Below are 16,760 nucleotides of genomic sequence, written 5' to 3' on the forward strand. Positions count from 1 at the left end.
ATAGCTTTAGAATTTATTATCAGTGTATTATTATATAGAATAATTGACTATTTGTACTATTGTGATGGATAACCGAAAGAAAAAAAGATCTGAAAATTGGAGTACTGAGGAAAAAGTAAGTAAACAAAAAATCCGCCATATAGTTTTTAATTTGTTAAATATAATAGATGGATTTCAAGCTAAACGACATTTAAAATGTTATAGGATGTACTACGCGAATTAATTGCACAATCACGCCATATTATAGAGAACAAAAATACAAAAGCTTCTTCCAACAAGAAAAAGACTGAAGAATGGTAAAACATAGCACAGAGGTATTTCGTTTTTTTTTTATAATTATAATATTATTATAATCAGTTATTACCAAGCAAATTAACAAAGTTTGTTAAATATTTTCAGGATCAATGTACTCATGGGAAAGAATAGGTCTGATGGTGATGTTAAATTAGCGTGGAAAAGAATGAAGCTTGCTGCTAAAGCTAATTTGTCCACCCATAGAAATCACCAAATGCAGACAGGGGTGGTGAAAAGCCTAAGTCACCTTCGCAAGAAGATCTAGCGATTATGGCTATTGCTCCACATGATTTTATTGTGGAATTCAATAACTATGACAGTGATGCTAACAAAACAGCTGTTAGCACAATTGATTTTTATTTATTATTGTAAAATACTGCTTAAATTAATATAAAAATAATAATTTAACAATATAATGAATATTTTTAGGTTCAATTACAACCCCTAGAAGTTAAGGAAGTAATAGCTGGATCTAGTAGTGCTTTTACTCCTTCAAACATGCCCCTTGAATACAATGATGTGGTAGAAGTGATAATAGACCAAGGTAAAAATTATATTTAATTAAAATCTTCTTTAATATATTATATATTGTAACCTGTAAACATATTACGAATATTTAAAGGAAAATAAAAGTACGCATATAAAACATGAAAATGAGACTTTATTTTAGTCTATATTAATACAACTAAAATACTTTCAGATGCCCCAAATGAAAATGTGACGACTGCCGTTACTACTGACGAAAAAAAAACAACATTCATAATAAAAAGGGCCTTCAAAATATGTAAGCAAGATTACCTTAAGTTTATATTAATCTTATTATTTACTAAGAACAAATTAGTAATAAAGGATAAATATTTGATTTTTCAGAAAAGTAGCAACACAAGAAAAAATATTAGAGAGCAACACTCAATTTAAAAAAAAACAACTGGAAATGCTAGCAGAAGAACATGAATACAACATTAAAATTGCGCAAAATAAAAAATAAAAAAACTAGAGCTAGAAATAGAATTATTAGAAAATACGAAGAAATCTAGTACAGAGTAATATTAAATGGTAAATGTAACATATGAATAATAATATACCACTATTATATAAGTTTTCAATGCTATGATTATATAAGTGTCACAGTAATACACATATTAGTTATGTCTAATATCATTTTCTTTTCAGGTATAAAAATATAATTTCAAGCTTATTACAAAAATATATTATTTTAATTAAAAGTGTCTTTCAATAAATTGCCTTCTTCTAATATTTCCGCGAACATTGTTTTCTGTGGCCAAAACAACTGCGTGAGATTGCCTGTTAACTTCGTCTTCGAGCCCACTAGAAAACACATCTTCCTTCATATCAATTGCGATATTGTGCAATACAGCACATGCTACAATAGTTTTTCTTGCAGTTCCAATGTCACAGTAAAGGCCTCTTAATAAACAACGGAACCTCTGCTTCCACAACCCAAAACATCTCTCCACTGCATTTCTGGTGTTAATGTGAGCACTATTGTACCGTTCTTCTTGGGGTGTTGAGGTATTCAGTAAGGGAGTAAACAAATACGGTGTACATGCATACCCACTGTCTCCAAGCAAAATGCCTGAGAAGGCACCAGCCTCAAATCTCTGCTTTAGTCGACTTTCTCTAAAAATTCGAGAGTCATGGACACTGCCGTGCCACCTAGCAACAATATCTATTATTTTTAAATTTGCATCGCAGACTACCTGGAACAATAGTTGATTATTTTAGTATCTAACACATACATATGAATTGACTATACATATTATCATTTCATATTATAGAGCATAGTCACATTTAAATTATAGTTTTCCACTGTATCCCTGCAAAGCATAAATAATAACAATCTGACCTAGAATTTTTATTATTTATTGTATAATAGTCACACTAAACAAAGACATTCTATCCCTAGTATAAGGTTGTAAAGTCAAATGTACTTTAGGGATGGTTCTGCATACAAGTTATTGTTTAGTTTAGAAGAAAAATATGAATATAAAATCAGAATACCTGGACATTAATAGATGGAAATCCTTTGCGATTGATATATATTTGACCACCATCTTCACATATTTTTTTTACCCTTATGTGAGTACAGTCAATTGCACCAATTACTGAAGGAAAATTTGCAATTCTATGGAATTTTCGCATTGCTTCCTCTTGTTCTGCCAATGAAGCAGGCATTTTTATAAATCTATGCGATATTCCGGCTATGGCTCCTGCTAATTTTTTGCATATTTTACTTATAAAGGGCTGTGAGACTCCATGCAAATCGGCTGTATCATCTTGGATCTATATTAAAAAAATTACAAAATATTGATTTGGAACTTGGGTATAATTTTTTATAAATGATTATGAGTGTATTGTTAAATGCAAATATAAGCTTTGTTCATGACTTACCTCATGTCGAGCCCAGCTTCGCAATGCGCAAACCACTTGGATTTCGGGAGACAGCGGGCATCCACGGGTGTCTCGAGTTAATGGGTCGCTTAATAAATCTACTATTTTCATTGCAAAAGATTTAGTAAATCTATACTTTTGCCTGAAATCTTCATCAGATAAATCAATGAAGGGATTGACTCAAACACGATTTCTATTAGGTCGGCGTGGCGTTTCCAGTAGCTCAACGGCTTCAATATCCTCAATATCGACTGAATCTACCATGTTAATATCCATTTTCGTGTAAAAATAACACAAGACAACGAAACAGACGCTAATTTAAGAGATAATCTGACACAATCTGACAAATGATTTGAAATTTGATTTGACATTTACGATTTAGACCATCATCAAACCAGGGGCGCCGAGGTTTAGCATTAGACCATCAAATAGTCCATGGTTTATCGTTAAACCACTTTTTCTAATACCATTTTTATATAAACCGTACTTTGTATAGGTTTAAACCAAAGTTTTTAGTTAAACCTCGTTCTGTAATAAGACGGTATAGGTTTTGATTCCCTTGTATAATAGTTATTATAATATTATCAGCTCTGTATATATTACAGAGCTGATAATATTATAATAACTGAGCCACTGCTATGGGCCTCTTCTACTACTGAGAGAGATAAGGCCTTAGTCCACCACCCTGGCCTAGTGCGGATTGGTATACTTCACAGACCCCCAAACTTTATATAGAGAACTTCTCAGGTATGCAGGTTTCCACACGATTTCTTCCTTCACCGTTAAAGCAAGCGATAATTCTCAAAGAATACTCACATAACTGTAGAAAAGTTATAGCTGTGTGCCATTGAGTTTTGAACCTTCGGACATTCGTCTCGATAGTCCATTCCACTCCTAATTTGGCTATCGCTACTTCAAATCACATCAACAAAATACATATGATTGATATTCAAAGGAAAATTTTGGAGTTGCTTCGAAACCCTCTTACCAATAGCAAACTATTTAAGTGTCAATACAACTGAAATCCGTTTGATAGAACAAGATAACAACGTCTGCGCGTCGACTAATAAATCCAATTTTCCAATAGTTATAACCACTCGGTAAAGTGCGCTAGTTCAAAGTTCCGTAATCGAAGTACTCAGCAAGTGCGGAGTGGTGAGAGTACTCGCGTCAAGAACAGTTGTTTCTCTTCCGTTCTGAGACTTCGAAACTATTTCTAAACGTTACGATCTGAATGGACAGTGGTTTGATGTTCTTAAGTAGATATTTTGATAGTGTCTTTTTTTTACACACACTCACGCCTTTTGTTCCCTGAACCTATTCCGTCATGATGTGATAGGAGGTGAGCTTTTTCCCATATCTGGTACAAATTTCAAACTCCGGGCTGATACTAAGTAGAAAAACTACCGAGGTAGTATTTTTTTTAAGCAGTTTGACCGGGAGACGCAGCATAGGCAGGCCCCCCACGAGATGGGCCGACGACCTGGTTAGGTTCGCCGGAGCCCGATGCATGAGGGCGGCCCAGAACCGGTCCCTGTGGCGCTCAATGGGGGAGGCCTATGTCCAGCAGTGGACGATTCCCGGCTGAAATGATGATGATGAACGCTTATAACCTCTACTGATTGCCTTGATGGAGTAGTTGTTTTGCGTGCGCGGTACAATCGTTATACGGTCCCTGGATTGAATCCTAGGTCAGGCAATATTGGGTTTTTCTATCCCCACATGTAAAATAAAACAAAAAGCATAATAGAACGATGACTTCGCAATTGATCCGCTAAATCATATATCAAAGGTGCGTTTATATTCTAATTAAGCCAAAGTTATTTGAAGAGTGTGAACACGCGGCGAAACTTAATCGACACTTTGTTAGCTCACTCGCTTTAATCGCTTTGTCATGAAGATTCTCGTGATCGACAAATTTCAGATTAATTTGGCTAATTATAGATTTAAGACATCAAGCAAATCAAGTATCTTGCGTGTGTGACTTGAAAAGTAATATCACTTGAAATAGCTTGTAAACTTTAATTATAGCATCATGATTCCATTCCAGTGGTAGTCGGAGGTGTAACACATACAAATTATATTAGGTCCTACATATTCAGCAAGCCTAATTCCTCAGTTGGACAAACGTTCGCTCTGTAGAATGAAAGCGATTAGGGAACTCCATCATGGTATACTCCGTATGTGGTAAGAACAAATTAATGATGATCACATTTAATTTCCTTGAAAAAAATAATATCTTGGTGTCATATATGTTGCTTATGTGCAGTCTTAACATACGACTTACTAATAATCTCTTCTATAAAAATCCAAACATAAATTAAGAAGGCAATAGGAATAACTACGCGTGTATTCAACGACGTCGCTTATAAAGTTAAAACTAAATTGGAGTCCACACTCTGTGAAGACAAAAATTAAACTAACATGACCTCTAGACGTTCATCTCTTTCCAACCACGGATACTTCAATGAGTTAGAAAGAGTAAGAATCAGATATCTCGTCTTCAGTGTTGTGTGTGCCCTCCATTTTTTCTAACTTCGTGACACGTCGTAAAACTGTCTCCAGGTTCCCTCCACTTTTGTTACACCGACACATTGTATCCGTTTTTCCTTCCAGTTTCCCGTTTGAGAAATTGCGTTTATTTATTTTCTGATTAAAATCTCCAGAATAAAAAGTAAAGAGACTAATTGGCTTCGTTTGAAAATAATTGCAATTTTCTTTTAAAGTTTTCGAAATAAGTAGCTTTCGTGTTTTAATGGGAGGAATTGGAAGCATTTTAAAGTATTAATGATGTGAAAAGAAAATTATTAGTATTTTCTGTCATCAAAACTGTACTTTATTTTACGGTGAAAATGTGATTCCACAACCAACTAGTTTAAGAAGCGACCGAGATGTAATTATTTAGAGTTACTAATTGTACGAACCAGCATTTAGCCACTCGAAAGTATGATTGATATTGAGATCTGTCTCAAGCAATATGGTATTTAAGGTTATATTTTTATATTTTTATCAAATCTTTATGCATAATAAAACCTAATTCACAAAGAATTATTACAAATTGGAAAAAATCAACAGGTTATAAGCATTTCAAATTAGGTAGGAGTAAGTGTCAAGAAACAATAGAGACGCATTACAGACATATGACGTCATCGATAATTATAATGCACGCGAAAGCGGGATAGCACGATATCGCACCCACTATCGTTAATTGTAATAGTTGAAATACTACTCACTGTTTTATTTTCGAAACATTCTAATGCTGTTTTCTACGATCTTATTTTTAGAATAATTGGACAAACAGCCTGTGGTAAAATACTAAACAAAAAAGTTTTGACCCGGAATTTGAACGCAAAACCTAAGTTTTCCATAGCATCTATACGCTACTAAATAATGGAGACATCACCATTATGTATACACGTTAAAATCTCGATGCCCCCTGGTCTTGCAGAAGTTCATGGGCAGTGGTCACTTATCATCAAGTGAACCGTATGCTTGTTTGCCACTTATAACAAAAAAATGCCTTCTCCACGAAATTTATTCCAGATCTACAACTACTGAAAGCTTAACTATTAAGCTATCTGTCCAACTTTTAATACTTCAATTATTACAATACCCATTTTAAATTGAGAATTCTTTTACGCAATATAAGGGTAGCTTTGAAAGCTTTTGCATCTTCGTCGAAAATGGTTGAGAGCTTAAAGGTTTTCTAACGGAATTATAGTGAAAGCTGCTGTTTTAAAGAGCTTTTGAGGGATCTGTAGTTAAATGGCAAAGGAAGCCTTTACATTTTCATCTCTTCATATGTTCAATTTTGACTTCGTTTTGAATGCTCTTCTGCAATGTTTTGGTTATATAATATTTTAGTTTGGTGGTAGTGTAGACATAAATTCATATATAAGCTCACGGCTTTGCCCCCGCAGTAAGCAAAATTGCAACTAGTAAATGCATCGCATATTCGTCCCATAATTTTATAGGGGTTGATTTTATAGTCGTATCAGGTAGGGAAGGTATAATTATTAAATAAAAAGAGATGGATGTATACTGTATATACATTATACGTTTTCTATGAACTCTAGTGTGGTTTGAGCTGTTTTAATTTTCTAGGTAATCTTTAGCCTAGCACGTGATCGTATGATTGATTATGTTCGGGCCACCATTATTATCTCCGTGGAAGTCCGGATGATTCAGTAGTAAAATAATTATCAGTCTTAAATGATTAAGGCAACAAGTTCAGAGATAAAACGTATCGATAAGATAACGATCGTTAACTTTTGGAACTACGCTCTTGTATAATTTATATGTTTACGCGAATGTTAGACATCGGAATAAAACTACTTTTCGGATTTATCGCGGATTTTAATACTAAAATTTTCTCGTGACGTTTCGAAGACTACAGACTTTATTATGACGAGTGGATTGAGGTGTTGGTCGTCTGAAAAGTCAAGGTTACAATATCTAACTACATTTTACATATATCGATGGCTTCTAAGTAAACTATCGTATCTGGAAAATAGTGATATTCACTTTTTAGCGTTGCGTTAGTATAGTACTGTTTATTTATTTATTTCATAGCTTTATTGTACACCATATACAAAACACTGTGCTTAATATTAGAACAATGAAGGCTGAAAGGAGGTATAATTGGCGGTCTTATCGCTCGACGCAATCTCTTACAGTACAGACAAACAACTCATGTTTAGGACAAAACACAATTTATTCACAAGTCAAAACACAAAAAAATATTGATTAACTTTTTAATGAGTTAAGTACACCGTATCTAGACAACGAAACGTTAAACGTAAATATCACCCTTTTTTCAGATATGACAGTTTACTTAGGAGGCATGAATATGTTTAAAATTTTGTATAAAAAAATAAAAATAAAACCGCGATAATATCCACACGATAGTTTTCCTTCGACACTCCCGTATGCTAATCTCCTTCTAAACACTGAAAAACTCGACACGTTTCGTATGCGTAGGCGGTATTTCCCCGGCTTTCGGCAGATCTTTATCGCGCGGAGGCGTTTGCGGCAATGCGGTTTTATGTAAATACATTTAGTTTGAACTAGATATGTACCTGTGTAATGTGTATTAATATTTAACCTGCTGAACTGTGAGGAAACGTTAGATTGTCTGTAGGAAATATTCTACACAGTACACAAGGTGTTAAATCTCGCCATAGTGGTACACGTAAGTATGTTGAGTTCCGGGATCAGCCAGTATATGTGTTTCAATAGACCGGCATAATTGTGTCGATTGCCGAGGGGTAATCATCTCTCCACAGTCGACATTCTATTGGACCGCACTCGACTTACACTCTACACTCCAGACGTAGTGGGGTCACTTTGCAGTGTATAATTTGCAAAATTTCGAAGGTACGTGAAGTCCGCCAAACCGCACTAGGTCAGCGTGGTGCATTAAGGCCTAAATCTGTAGTAGAGGAGGCCCGTGCCCCGCACTGGGACGGTATACATATAATATTAGTACATACATACATACATAACATAACGCATTTTATCACCGAAGGGGTATGCAGAGGCGCAACTAGAGCACCCACTTTTCGCCAAGTATGTTCCGTCCCATGATGTGATAGGGGGCGAGCCTATCGTCATATCGGGCACAAATTCCAGACTCCGGGCTGATACTGAGCAGAAAAACCCAAATATCACTTTGCCCGACCCGGGATTCGAACCCAGGACCTCAGAGCGCTATTGTACCGGACGTGCAATACAACTACGCCACCGAGGCAGTCGTAATATTAGTATTATTATCAAAATACTTGTTTGTAACAGCTAGCGCCATCCATTGTTGTTTTGTGCACTTATTGGAACGTTGCATTGTCTATGCCTTACATGTGTACTATATGCATATGAAAAAAATCACTCGTATTATCTGTCAAACTACTATGCGTTTTTCTGCGTTCTCCGTATAATATAATAGGTATAGGACTAATAATTTTATTATCTGTGATTGTCCATTAAGTGCTTTTGCAAAAAAGAAACGAGGAAACGCGAGAAATAAGTAAATACAGAGAAATTCTCTTACCCTGACTCTCGTTGAAGAACCCGAGCACCATGATGACGATGACGACGAGCCCGATCTTCAGCCTATAGCTGATGAAGCTCATCGTTCGGATATCCCGCCGGTCCATCGTTCATCGCTTCATCCATTCGTTCGTTCGTTCGGTCGTTCCGATCGCCTCGAACTCATCTGGATGCATCTGGAACAATTTCAGTATTTTAATAATAATATAATAATATCAGCCCTGTATTATATACTTGCCCGCTGCTGAGCACGGGCCGCCTCTACTACTGAGAGGGATTAAGCCTTAGTCCACCACGCTGGCCTAGTGCGGATTGGTAGACTTCACACACCTCCAAAATTCCTATAGAGAACTTCTCAGATGTGCAGGTTTCCTCACGATGTTTTCCTTCACCGTTAAAGCGAACGATAAATTCACAAAGAGTACACACATGATTTTTGGAAAAGTCAGAGGTGTGTGCCCTTGGGATTTGAACCTGCGGACATTCGCCTTGGCAGTCCGTTCCACACCCAATTAGGCTATCGCCGCTTTTTCAGTATTTTAACTAGGTTTAATCCGCCATTTATTTGTATCCGTTCAATCAATTATGCATACATATTTCAAATACATCGAAACATTCGTTGTAAAAATCTCTTTCACATTTATAGTGTTTGTTAATATTTAAAATATTTAATGTAATCACAGAACATGTAATTGTATTAAACGTATAGAATATAAATAGTTAATGTAGTAAGCAAAAAAGTAGCTGAACAAATTAAATATTTTAAATCGGCTTTAAATTTTTGTATCCTTTTCAGGAAGTTTTTCCTGTAGCAAAATAATCATTTTTTTTAATACGGCCACAGCAACTTGAGTCACTGCACCTGATGGTATGTTGGATCCAATATAATGTCGACTGACGAGAGACAATTACTTTGACAGTCGACACAATTATATATAAATATTATATATACATTTCGAAATATCAATATAACTAAATTAGTAAGATTATTATTATACAAAGACGTCTGATTAAATCGAAAGTCCAAATCCTAAGGAATTCAACATTTGTAATCATTCCGAGCGAGATAGATGAGTATGCAGGAAGAAAGTGGCACTCGCTTACACGAAGCGAAATCGCTTGAGGAAAAGTATTTTTTTACATCTCTCACAATAAGAGCTAACTCGGGCGGAAGACATAAAATCATTTTGATTGAAATCTGTATGTAAGTTATTGTAAGAGTTTCCGAATAACCGCAAAAGTTTCACTGGTGGTATGTTTCTCATTTATGTGAGTGTTTGCCCGAATAGCGACCACCGTACAAAAGGCGTTAAACCGTGCCATAGTGGCCCACGTAAGTGTGTCGCGTTCCGGGATCAGCCTGTGTATATCCGGTTCGAACAGGCCGGCATAATTGTGGCGACTGCCGAGGGGTAATCAACTCTCGTCAGACGACACTCTCTTGCACCCTACTCCACTTACCATCAGGTACAGTGGTGTGACCTTGCCGTGCCAGAACAAAAAAAAATCCGTCATCTGAGTTATCATTACAAATGGGAGGCATCTAGAGATAGTAAATGTTTATTGTACGTACAATAGCCAATAAATACATAGACTAGGATATCCTTCAAACATCATAGCTTGCACTATAGAGAGACACAAAACATTCTCACTAAAGATTTCTTTTGCTGATTCCGAATTTCTACGTAAAGAAATTTACCCAAGCGTCGTAATATGAAATGAGAGGATCAGCCGATTTCGTTTTAATGAGTTTGTTTTTTTAAGGTTGAAACTTGGAATGATCAAATTTCGCTTCGAGAAACTTCTAATGGTTTGGAAAATGTGTATTAAAGTTTCGCTTAGGGCCTATCGATATAGCATAGAGGGTTGGATAGAGGTCATTAATATTTATACTATTATAATATTATGCTTGTAAGCTCATACTTGTATACCTAATTTCGACTAATTTACTTGTTTACTACATTACATTACTGGTGGTAGGATATATTTTATATCCGCCCGTAGCGACCACCGTAAACAAGGTGTTAAAACCGGCCATAGTAGTTCAAGTAAAGTTCCGGGATCAGTCTGTGTATGTCTGGTTCTAACAGGCCGGCATAATTGTGTCGACTGCCGAGGGGTAATCATCTCTCGTCAGTCGACCTTCTATTGAACCCCACTCCACTTACCATCAGGTGCAGTGCGGTATAAAAAAATACCATTAGGGTGGGGTAAAGACGCAACTAGTTCTACATTTAGCGGAGTGTTAATCAGTCCTATGATAGATGTAAACACACTTTTAAAAGAAAGAATAAACAATAATTTAATCTTAACGAATAACTATTTGTCTCTAACTCCCAAGAAATTTGTAACCTAAGAATCGAACACAAAACCAGTTATCAAGCAAGCTTGCTAAACACAGTACCAAAAATCAGCACTTTTAAAATAACCAATAAACGATACTTTAATCTTAAGGTATAACTGTTAGTCTCTAAATTCCCAAAAAAATCCTGAGATAAGAATCGAACACCAAACCATTTATCATCAAGCAAGCTTGCTAAACCCAGTACCAAAAATCAATAAAGTAGCAAAGGTACAAAGATTGTAATACCTTTAAATTTCATGTACGTAACTTTTCACTGACTTCGAGACGTTAAGCTAAAAGGGGTCAACGTTTAGTTCCAGGAATCTTGTTGGAAGGTTTTAAATTGAATGTTACATTTTGCCTAACACAAGCTAAGTTGGAACCCTTAGGTTATACGATATTATATCTCCCGGACAGTAACCACAGTATACAACGTATAAAGCCCGAATAATGTTAGCTTTTTATCCGGGTTTCATATTTTTTTCATATCTTAATGTTTTTGTGTAGTTATTATTTGAGATGATTTTTGTGAATGTTTTTGTTAAGCGATATTTTCCTCCTTCATTATTTTTACTAGCGATGTTTTAATTATATGTTGCATTTTTAATCGAGTTAAAAAAAGAGGTTCTCAGTCGGTAGTGTAATTTTCTTTTTTTTTTTAATATATTTGTTACCTCAGAACTCCATTTACTAAACAATTTGGATTTTTGATTATTTATTCGCAAGATTATACTTTTAGACGGGTTTCGTTTAATTTTTATCAAAATCGGTTGGGTACTTTTTAATCAAAATTAGCAACCGACTCTAAAATTAGTATTCAGTAAATAGATAATGTTAAACACACACACATTAATTATTGGATAATGTTATTTTTAGATAATATTAAAATATGGTTTAATTGTTATCGGTTTATAAGACTGTTAAATTTAATTGTTTTGTTCTAATTTATAATAGATATCAGACCTGTTTCATACACTGTCCAAATGCTGCACGAGTCTCCTTTACTACTCAGTGTTTAGGCCTTAGTCCATCACGCTGGCCTAGGATAGGCAGACTTCACATAACTTCGGTATTCCTTTAGACAACTTCTCAGATATGCAGATTTCATAAAAAAATTTTCTTTCACCGTTGAAGCAAGCAACGATTAAAGGATACTGATCTCGGAACGTGATACATTTACGAGCTACTGGTGGGTTTTAACACTTTGTGTACGGTGGTCGCTATCCGGGCGGATATAAAATATATCCTACCCCCAGCAACTATACCTTAGCTTTCAATTTTACAACTAATGCAGAAACAAGTCACAAATAAACAACGTGATAATAAATTTTAAACACTCAAGGCTGTAAAATCTCTGCTTAACTTGACAATTAGTAAGTTCGCATCCTTGAGAATTTCCTTTCGTAAAGTTAGCGGTCTAAGTTTTAATGTTAGCGGAAGAAATCTCCTTTGTGTTCAACCACTGAGTAAAAACGCTAATAAAAATAATCAGAAAAAAACTCACTGCAATGAATAATGGTGACAGAATAAAAAGGTGGATGGGATTGGAATTCATTGCTTAAAATGCTTATTGTTTTCATAATCAGCCTATTGTCATTCTTCAAAGATGATGCTAAGCTTCTAGCAATCTTCATAGTTTGTTAGAAGCTTAGCAACATGAGTTGGTATTTTCGTCTCTAAAAACATAAAATAAAAATAAAAATAAAATGCTTTATTTATCATGAACATAGTTGCACTTATAGGTCAAGGTACATAATAATATTTAATTATTACTTAAATGAAGTCGCTTTAAGAATAATTAAAGACAATTTATACTCTGTACCACACAGTAATATATACAGTACTAGTTGTTATTCGCAGCTCCGAAGAAAATTTCACGTCATAAACCCTAAAACACCGTACGATACCAGAGCCATTTATTTAAAAATCAGATAAAAAATTTCCATTACTTCCCACGGGAGAAAATTACCCGCATAAAAATTCCTATGTGTGCATTCAGGACATGGTCTACCCGTAAGCGAAATTTCATCCAAATCCATTCAGTTGTTTCTGCGTTTACTTTGAACAAACATCCAGACTTTGTCATTGACTTTCGAATTTATATAAGGTAACTTAAAGGAAGACAAGAAGCTATAATTATATGTATTAGTATATAGCATCGGTAGTATAATCATATAGTGTACGTAAACTATACAATACTGCATTACTAAGGTCTCGGGTCTAATTTCCGCATCAGGTAAAGCAATATTCGGGTTTTGCTGGTCAATATCATTCTACACTGTGTAATAGAGTATTTGACTATGTTTGATTTTGTGCATTTCTTAATATCTAACAGTAGTTAGTATAAAAACAAGTCCTTCTGTGAAAACAGCATTAAAAATGAAATATGAGGAATTAATACACATTTTAAATATTTATACATGCAGGACTGAGCGTGACGTGGGTATATCGCTCCATCTCTTTCTTTCGCACGCGTCGTAATTCTGATGACGTCACATGCAAGTATTTCGTCTCTTTTCTGTTTTTTGACAGTCACTACTACTTAATTTCAATGGCTTATGACTTGTATAACTTTCACTAGATGTAATGATTTCTTCTGTTTTAGAATATACGACGTACAGATTTTATAAAAGCTATAAATAAAGATAGGTCAAATACTCTATCGTGTCTGGTAAATATTAATAGTTTCGTTCAATATTACGCAAGACGTAAATAACTGGCGAAATGTCATACAGTACTAAAACTAAAAAAATTCAGAACTTCAAATCGCTTCTACATATTCATTTAAATCGAAATATAAATTTTGATTTATCTATAATTAAGTTAACCCTTTGAATTATTATTTCTTATGTTTACGCGAATGTTAGATATGGACCTAGTCGATTTTTATGGATTTTATCGCGTCTTAAAGTCTTTGAAATATCGGAACAAAATTATAAAATAAAAAACTGGAAAAAAATCCGTTAAAAATAGTTTTATTCAATATCAATCTTTTGAAGTTTATTTTATTAAATAAAAATGATGTTGATTAAAAGGCATTAAAACCATTTGAAATTTTGAATTGTTCAGCTTCTTTTGTAGCTGACTGTACTGAATAAAGAAAACAAACGAAAAATACTTTCTAATAATACGAAATATATTTTTGTAATATATTCACATAATAATTTTACGAAATACAATTTTGAAATTATTTTAACCAAAACCTGTCTAAAACAAAATAGTATTTATGTAGAAATTTTACTTGAAAAATAACTTTCTTTGGATATTCAACGGACTTACATTTGAAGTTATGTATAACTAGCGACCCGCCCCGGCTTCGCACGGGTGCAATATTTTTCCACTATTTCATGGATGTTATTGTACATATAAACCTTCCTCTTGAATCACTCTATCTATTAAAAAAAAACACATCAAAATCCGTTGCGTAGTTTTAAAGATTTAAGCATACATAGATAGGGACTGAGAAAGCGACTTTGTTTTATACTATGTAGTGATAATTTATTTTAGTTGCTTTAGGAATTTTATTAAAAGTCGACTTCTGTGTTCTCGAGTACAATTCTCCAGTAAAGTTAAATTTCTTATCGTGGGAAATATAATCCTGGATTTTTTTTATCCTGGGAAAATATATAGCTGGACTTTTATCCCGAAAAAGTCTTTCACGAGTAAAACTCGCCATAGCGGCCTAAGTGCGTTGCGTTCCGGGATCAGACTGTGTATATCCGGTTTCAACAGGCCGGCATAACTGTCTGTCATCTCCTGTCAGTCAGTCTATTTGGACCCCATTTCGGTTACCATGAGGTGCACTAGGATCACATCACGTTACCCGAATAAAAAAGGAAAAATGCTTAAAAGTGGAAGCACATAGTTTAAGATCTCTTCCTAATTAAAGTGAAATGAAATAATTTATTTAGATCTGTTTAAAGTTAAAGTATATAGATTCCGTCAATATTAACTCTACCACCAGTTTGGAAAGCAGTTCTCACCAGAGAACGGACAAGAAACTCTGGTGTTGCTCTTTTCAAAATCAATTTAAGTTATAAACTACGGTACTTATATGACAGAGGAAAAAAACATTTTTTACAAAATGAACTCACAAAATATGTGATAAATTAATTTTAAGTACTCATACGAGTGCACCCTCTCAGGAATCATAAAATTCCTATCCCTCCCCTGTAAGACCTGCATCCCTGCTCCATTATCAGTCATTGAACTTTCCCATTTCCCACCTAAGCCGACCAAGTCACCCAAGTGGAACCGGCTCACTGAAGCATAACTGAAACTGAAACAGCCTCCGCTTAACATCATCATAAAAGTACCGTATACATAATGAAACACAGTGAAATATTTATGAGAGCTGCGAACGTGTATGCGAAGGCGTCAATAAGTTTACTCTAACGGCGGACGCACACGACCGATATAGCCTGACTATAATATCATTATAAATTAAAAAGTAAGATAAAATAGAAATAAATAAAATGCTAGCTGGTTGAACGCTGTTCCATTTTCAAATATCGTGACGCATTTTTGTTTTATCCTGTTTCAAATAACAACGACTCTAAAAAAGTTTAACTCCAAAAAGGATCATCTAAATATCTAGCTATCTAAATATTCAAATACAAAGTGACTTCACATATTTTCACATTTATTATATTGATTTGTTTGAAAAAAAATCGCTCCCAATCAAATCGTAGGAATACGCTCGATGAAAACTCCCGTAATCTCCTCTGCTTATTCCTATAGGAATAAAGGCGTGAGTGTGTGTAAAATTTTACATTGGAGTAATTATTGGCATTATAACAATTAACATAATATATCATCGTGTTTAGAATTTGAATTATAACATCTTTATCATTTATGTAAATGTCTCTGAATGTTAAAATTAGCTAATAAAATAACAAACATTGATACCGCTAGCCAATGTAAAGTTGTATAAATAATCGGTAACCGATAAAAATCAGTCGTCTGCGTCAGCCGTAACCTTTATCCGGTGTCCATCACAAAAAATATTCCCAAATCTTTGTATGTCATGAATATATTCAACCCAAACAGATTACGTAAGTCTTTTCCGATAATGTCGCTAGGATCTTCTTATGCGAACATGTTTTCCATATAAATATTTATAAATGTACTAAAGGTGCCTTTCTAAAGACTCCGTGAAGTCTTACCCCTTATTCATAAACGTTTTTTTATCTAAGGACGAAGTAAAGCTGTGATAACACGCTTGTTTCTCAGTGCCCAACAGCACTGAGAAACAGACATCGGGCCGTTGTGATTGGCTATTATTGTTGTATCTCAATATTAGCCAATCACAACGGCCCTAGGTCTACGCACTGAGAAGACTGCCATGCCGTCAGCATTAAGAAACAGACTTGTTATCACAGCTTTACTCGGTCATTAGATAAAAAACGTCTATGAATAAGGGGGTTAAATTTTAGACATATCTAAGTGAAACACAAAAATGCTAGCTGATAGTAGAATATGTATATCCGTCCGGATAGCGACCACAACCCAGTTATAAAACCTATCATAGTGGCTCACGTCAGTGTGTTACGTTCCGGAGCACGTGTATATCCGACTATAACATCATTTCAGCCGGGAATCGTCCACTGCTGGACTTTGACCTCCCCGATTGAGCGCCATAGGACCAGTTCTGGGGCCGCTCTCA

At 34.8% G+C, this 16,760-nt stretch overlaps 2 long non-coding RNA genes across 2 annotated transcripts; one reads left to right on the plus strand and one right to left on the minus strand.

Annotated features, from left to right (window-relative positions):
• The first annotated feature begins 523 nt into the window (after positions 1–523).
• LOC119191332 lies at positions 524–1,254 on the plus strand. The gene is made up of 2 exons (XR_005113421.1): positions 524–838; positions 995–1,254. It is a non-coding gene; the product is annotated as an uncharacterized LOC119191332 (long non-coding RNA).
• A 26-nt stretch (positions 1,255–1,280) lies between these two features.
• Positions 1,281–2,758, minus strand: LOC119191339. The gene is made up of 3 exons (XR_005113426.1): positions 2,707–2,758; positions 2,317–2,598; positions 1,281–2,015 (listed from the first exon to the last, which is right to left on the minus strand). It is a non-coding gene; the product is annotated as an uncharacterized LOC119191339 (long non-coding RNA).
• Between the last annotated feature and the right edge of the window lie 14,002 nt (positions 2,759–16,760).

Source organism: Manduca sexta, chromosome 5, assembly GCF_014839805.1.
Source record: "Manduca sexta isolate Smith_Timp_Sample1 chromosome 5, JHU_Msex_v1.0, whole genome shotgun sequence".
In the NCBI taxonomy this organism is placed as follows: Eukaryota; Metazoa; Arthropoda; class Insecta; order Lepidoptera; family Sphingidae; genus Manduca; species Manduca sexta.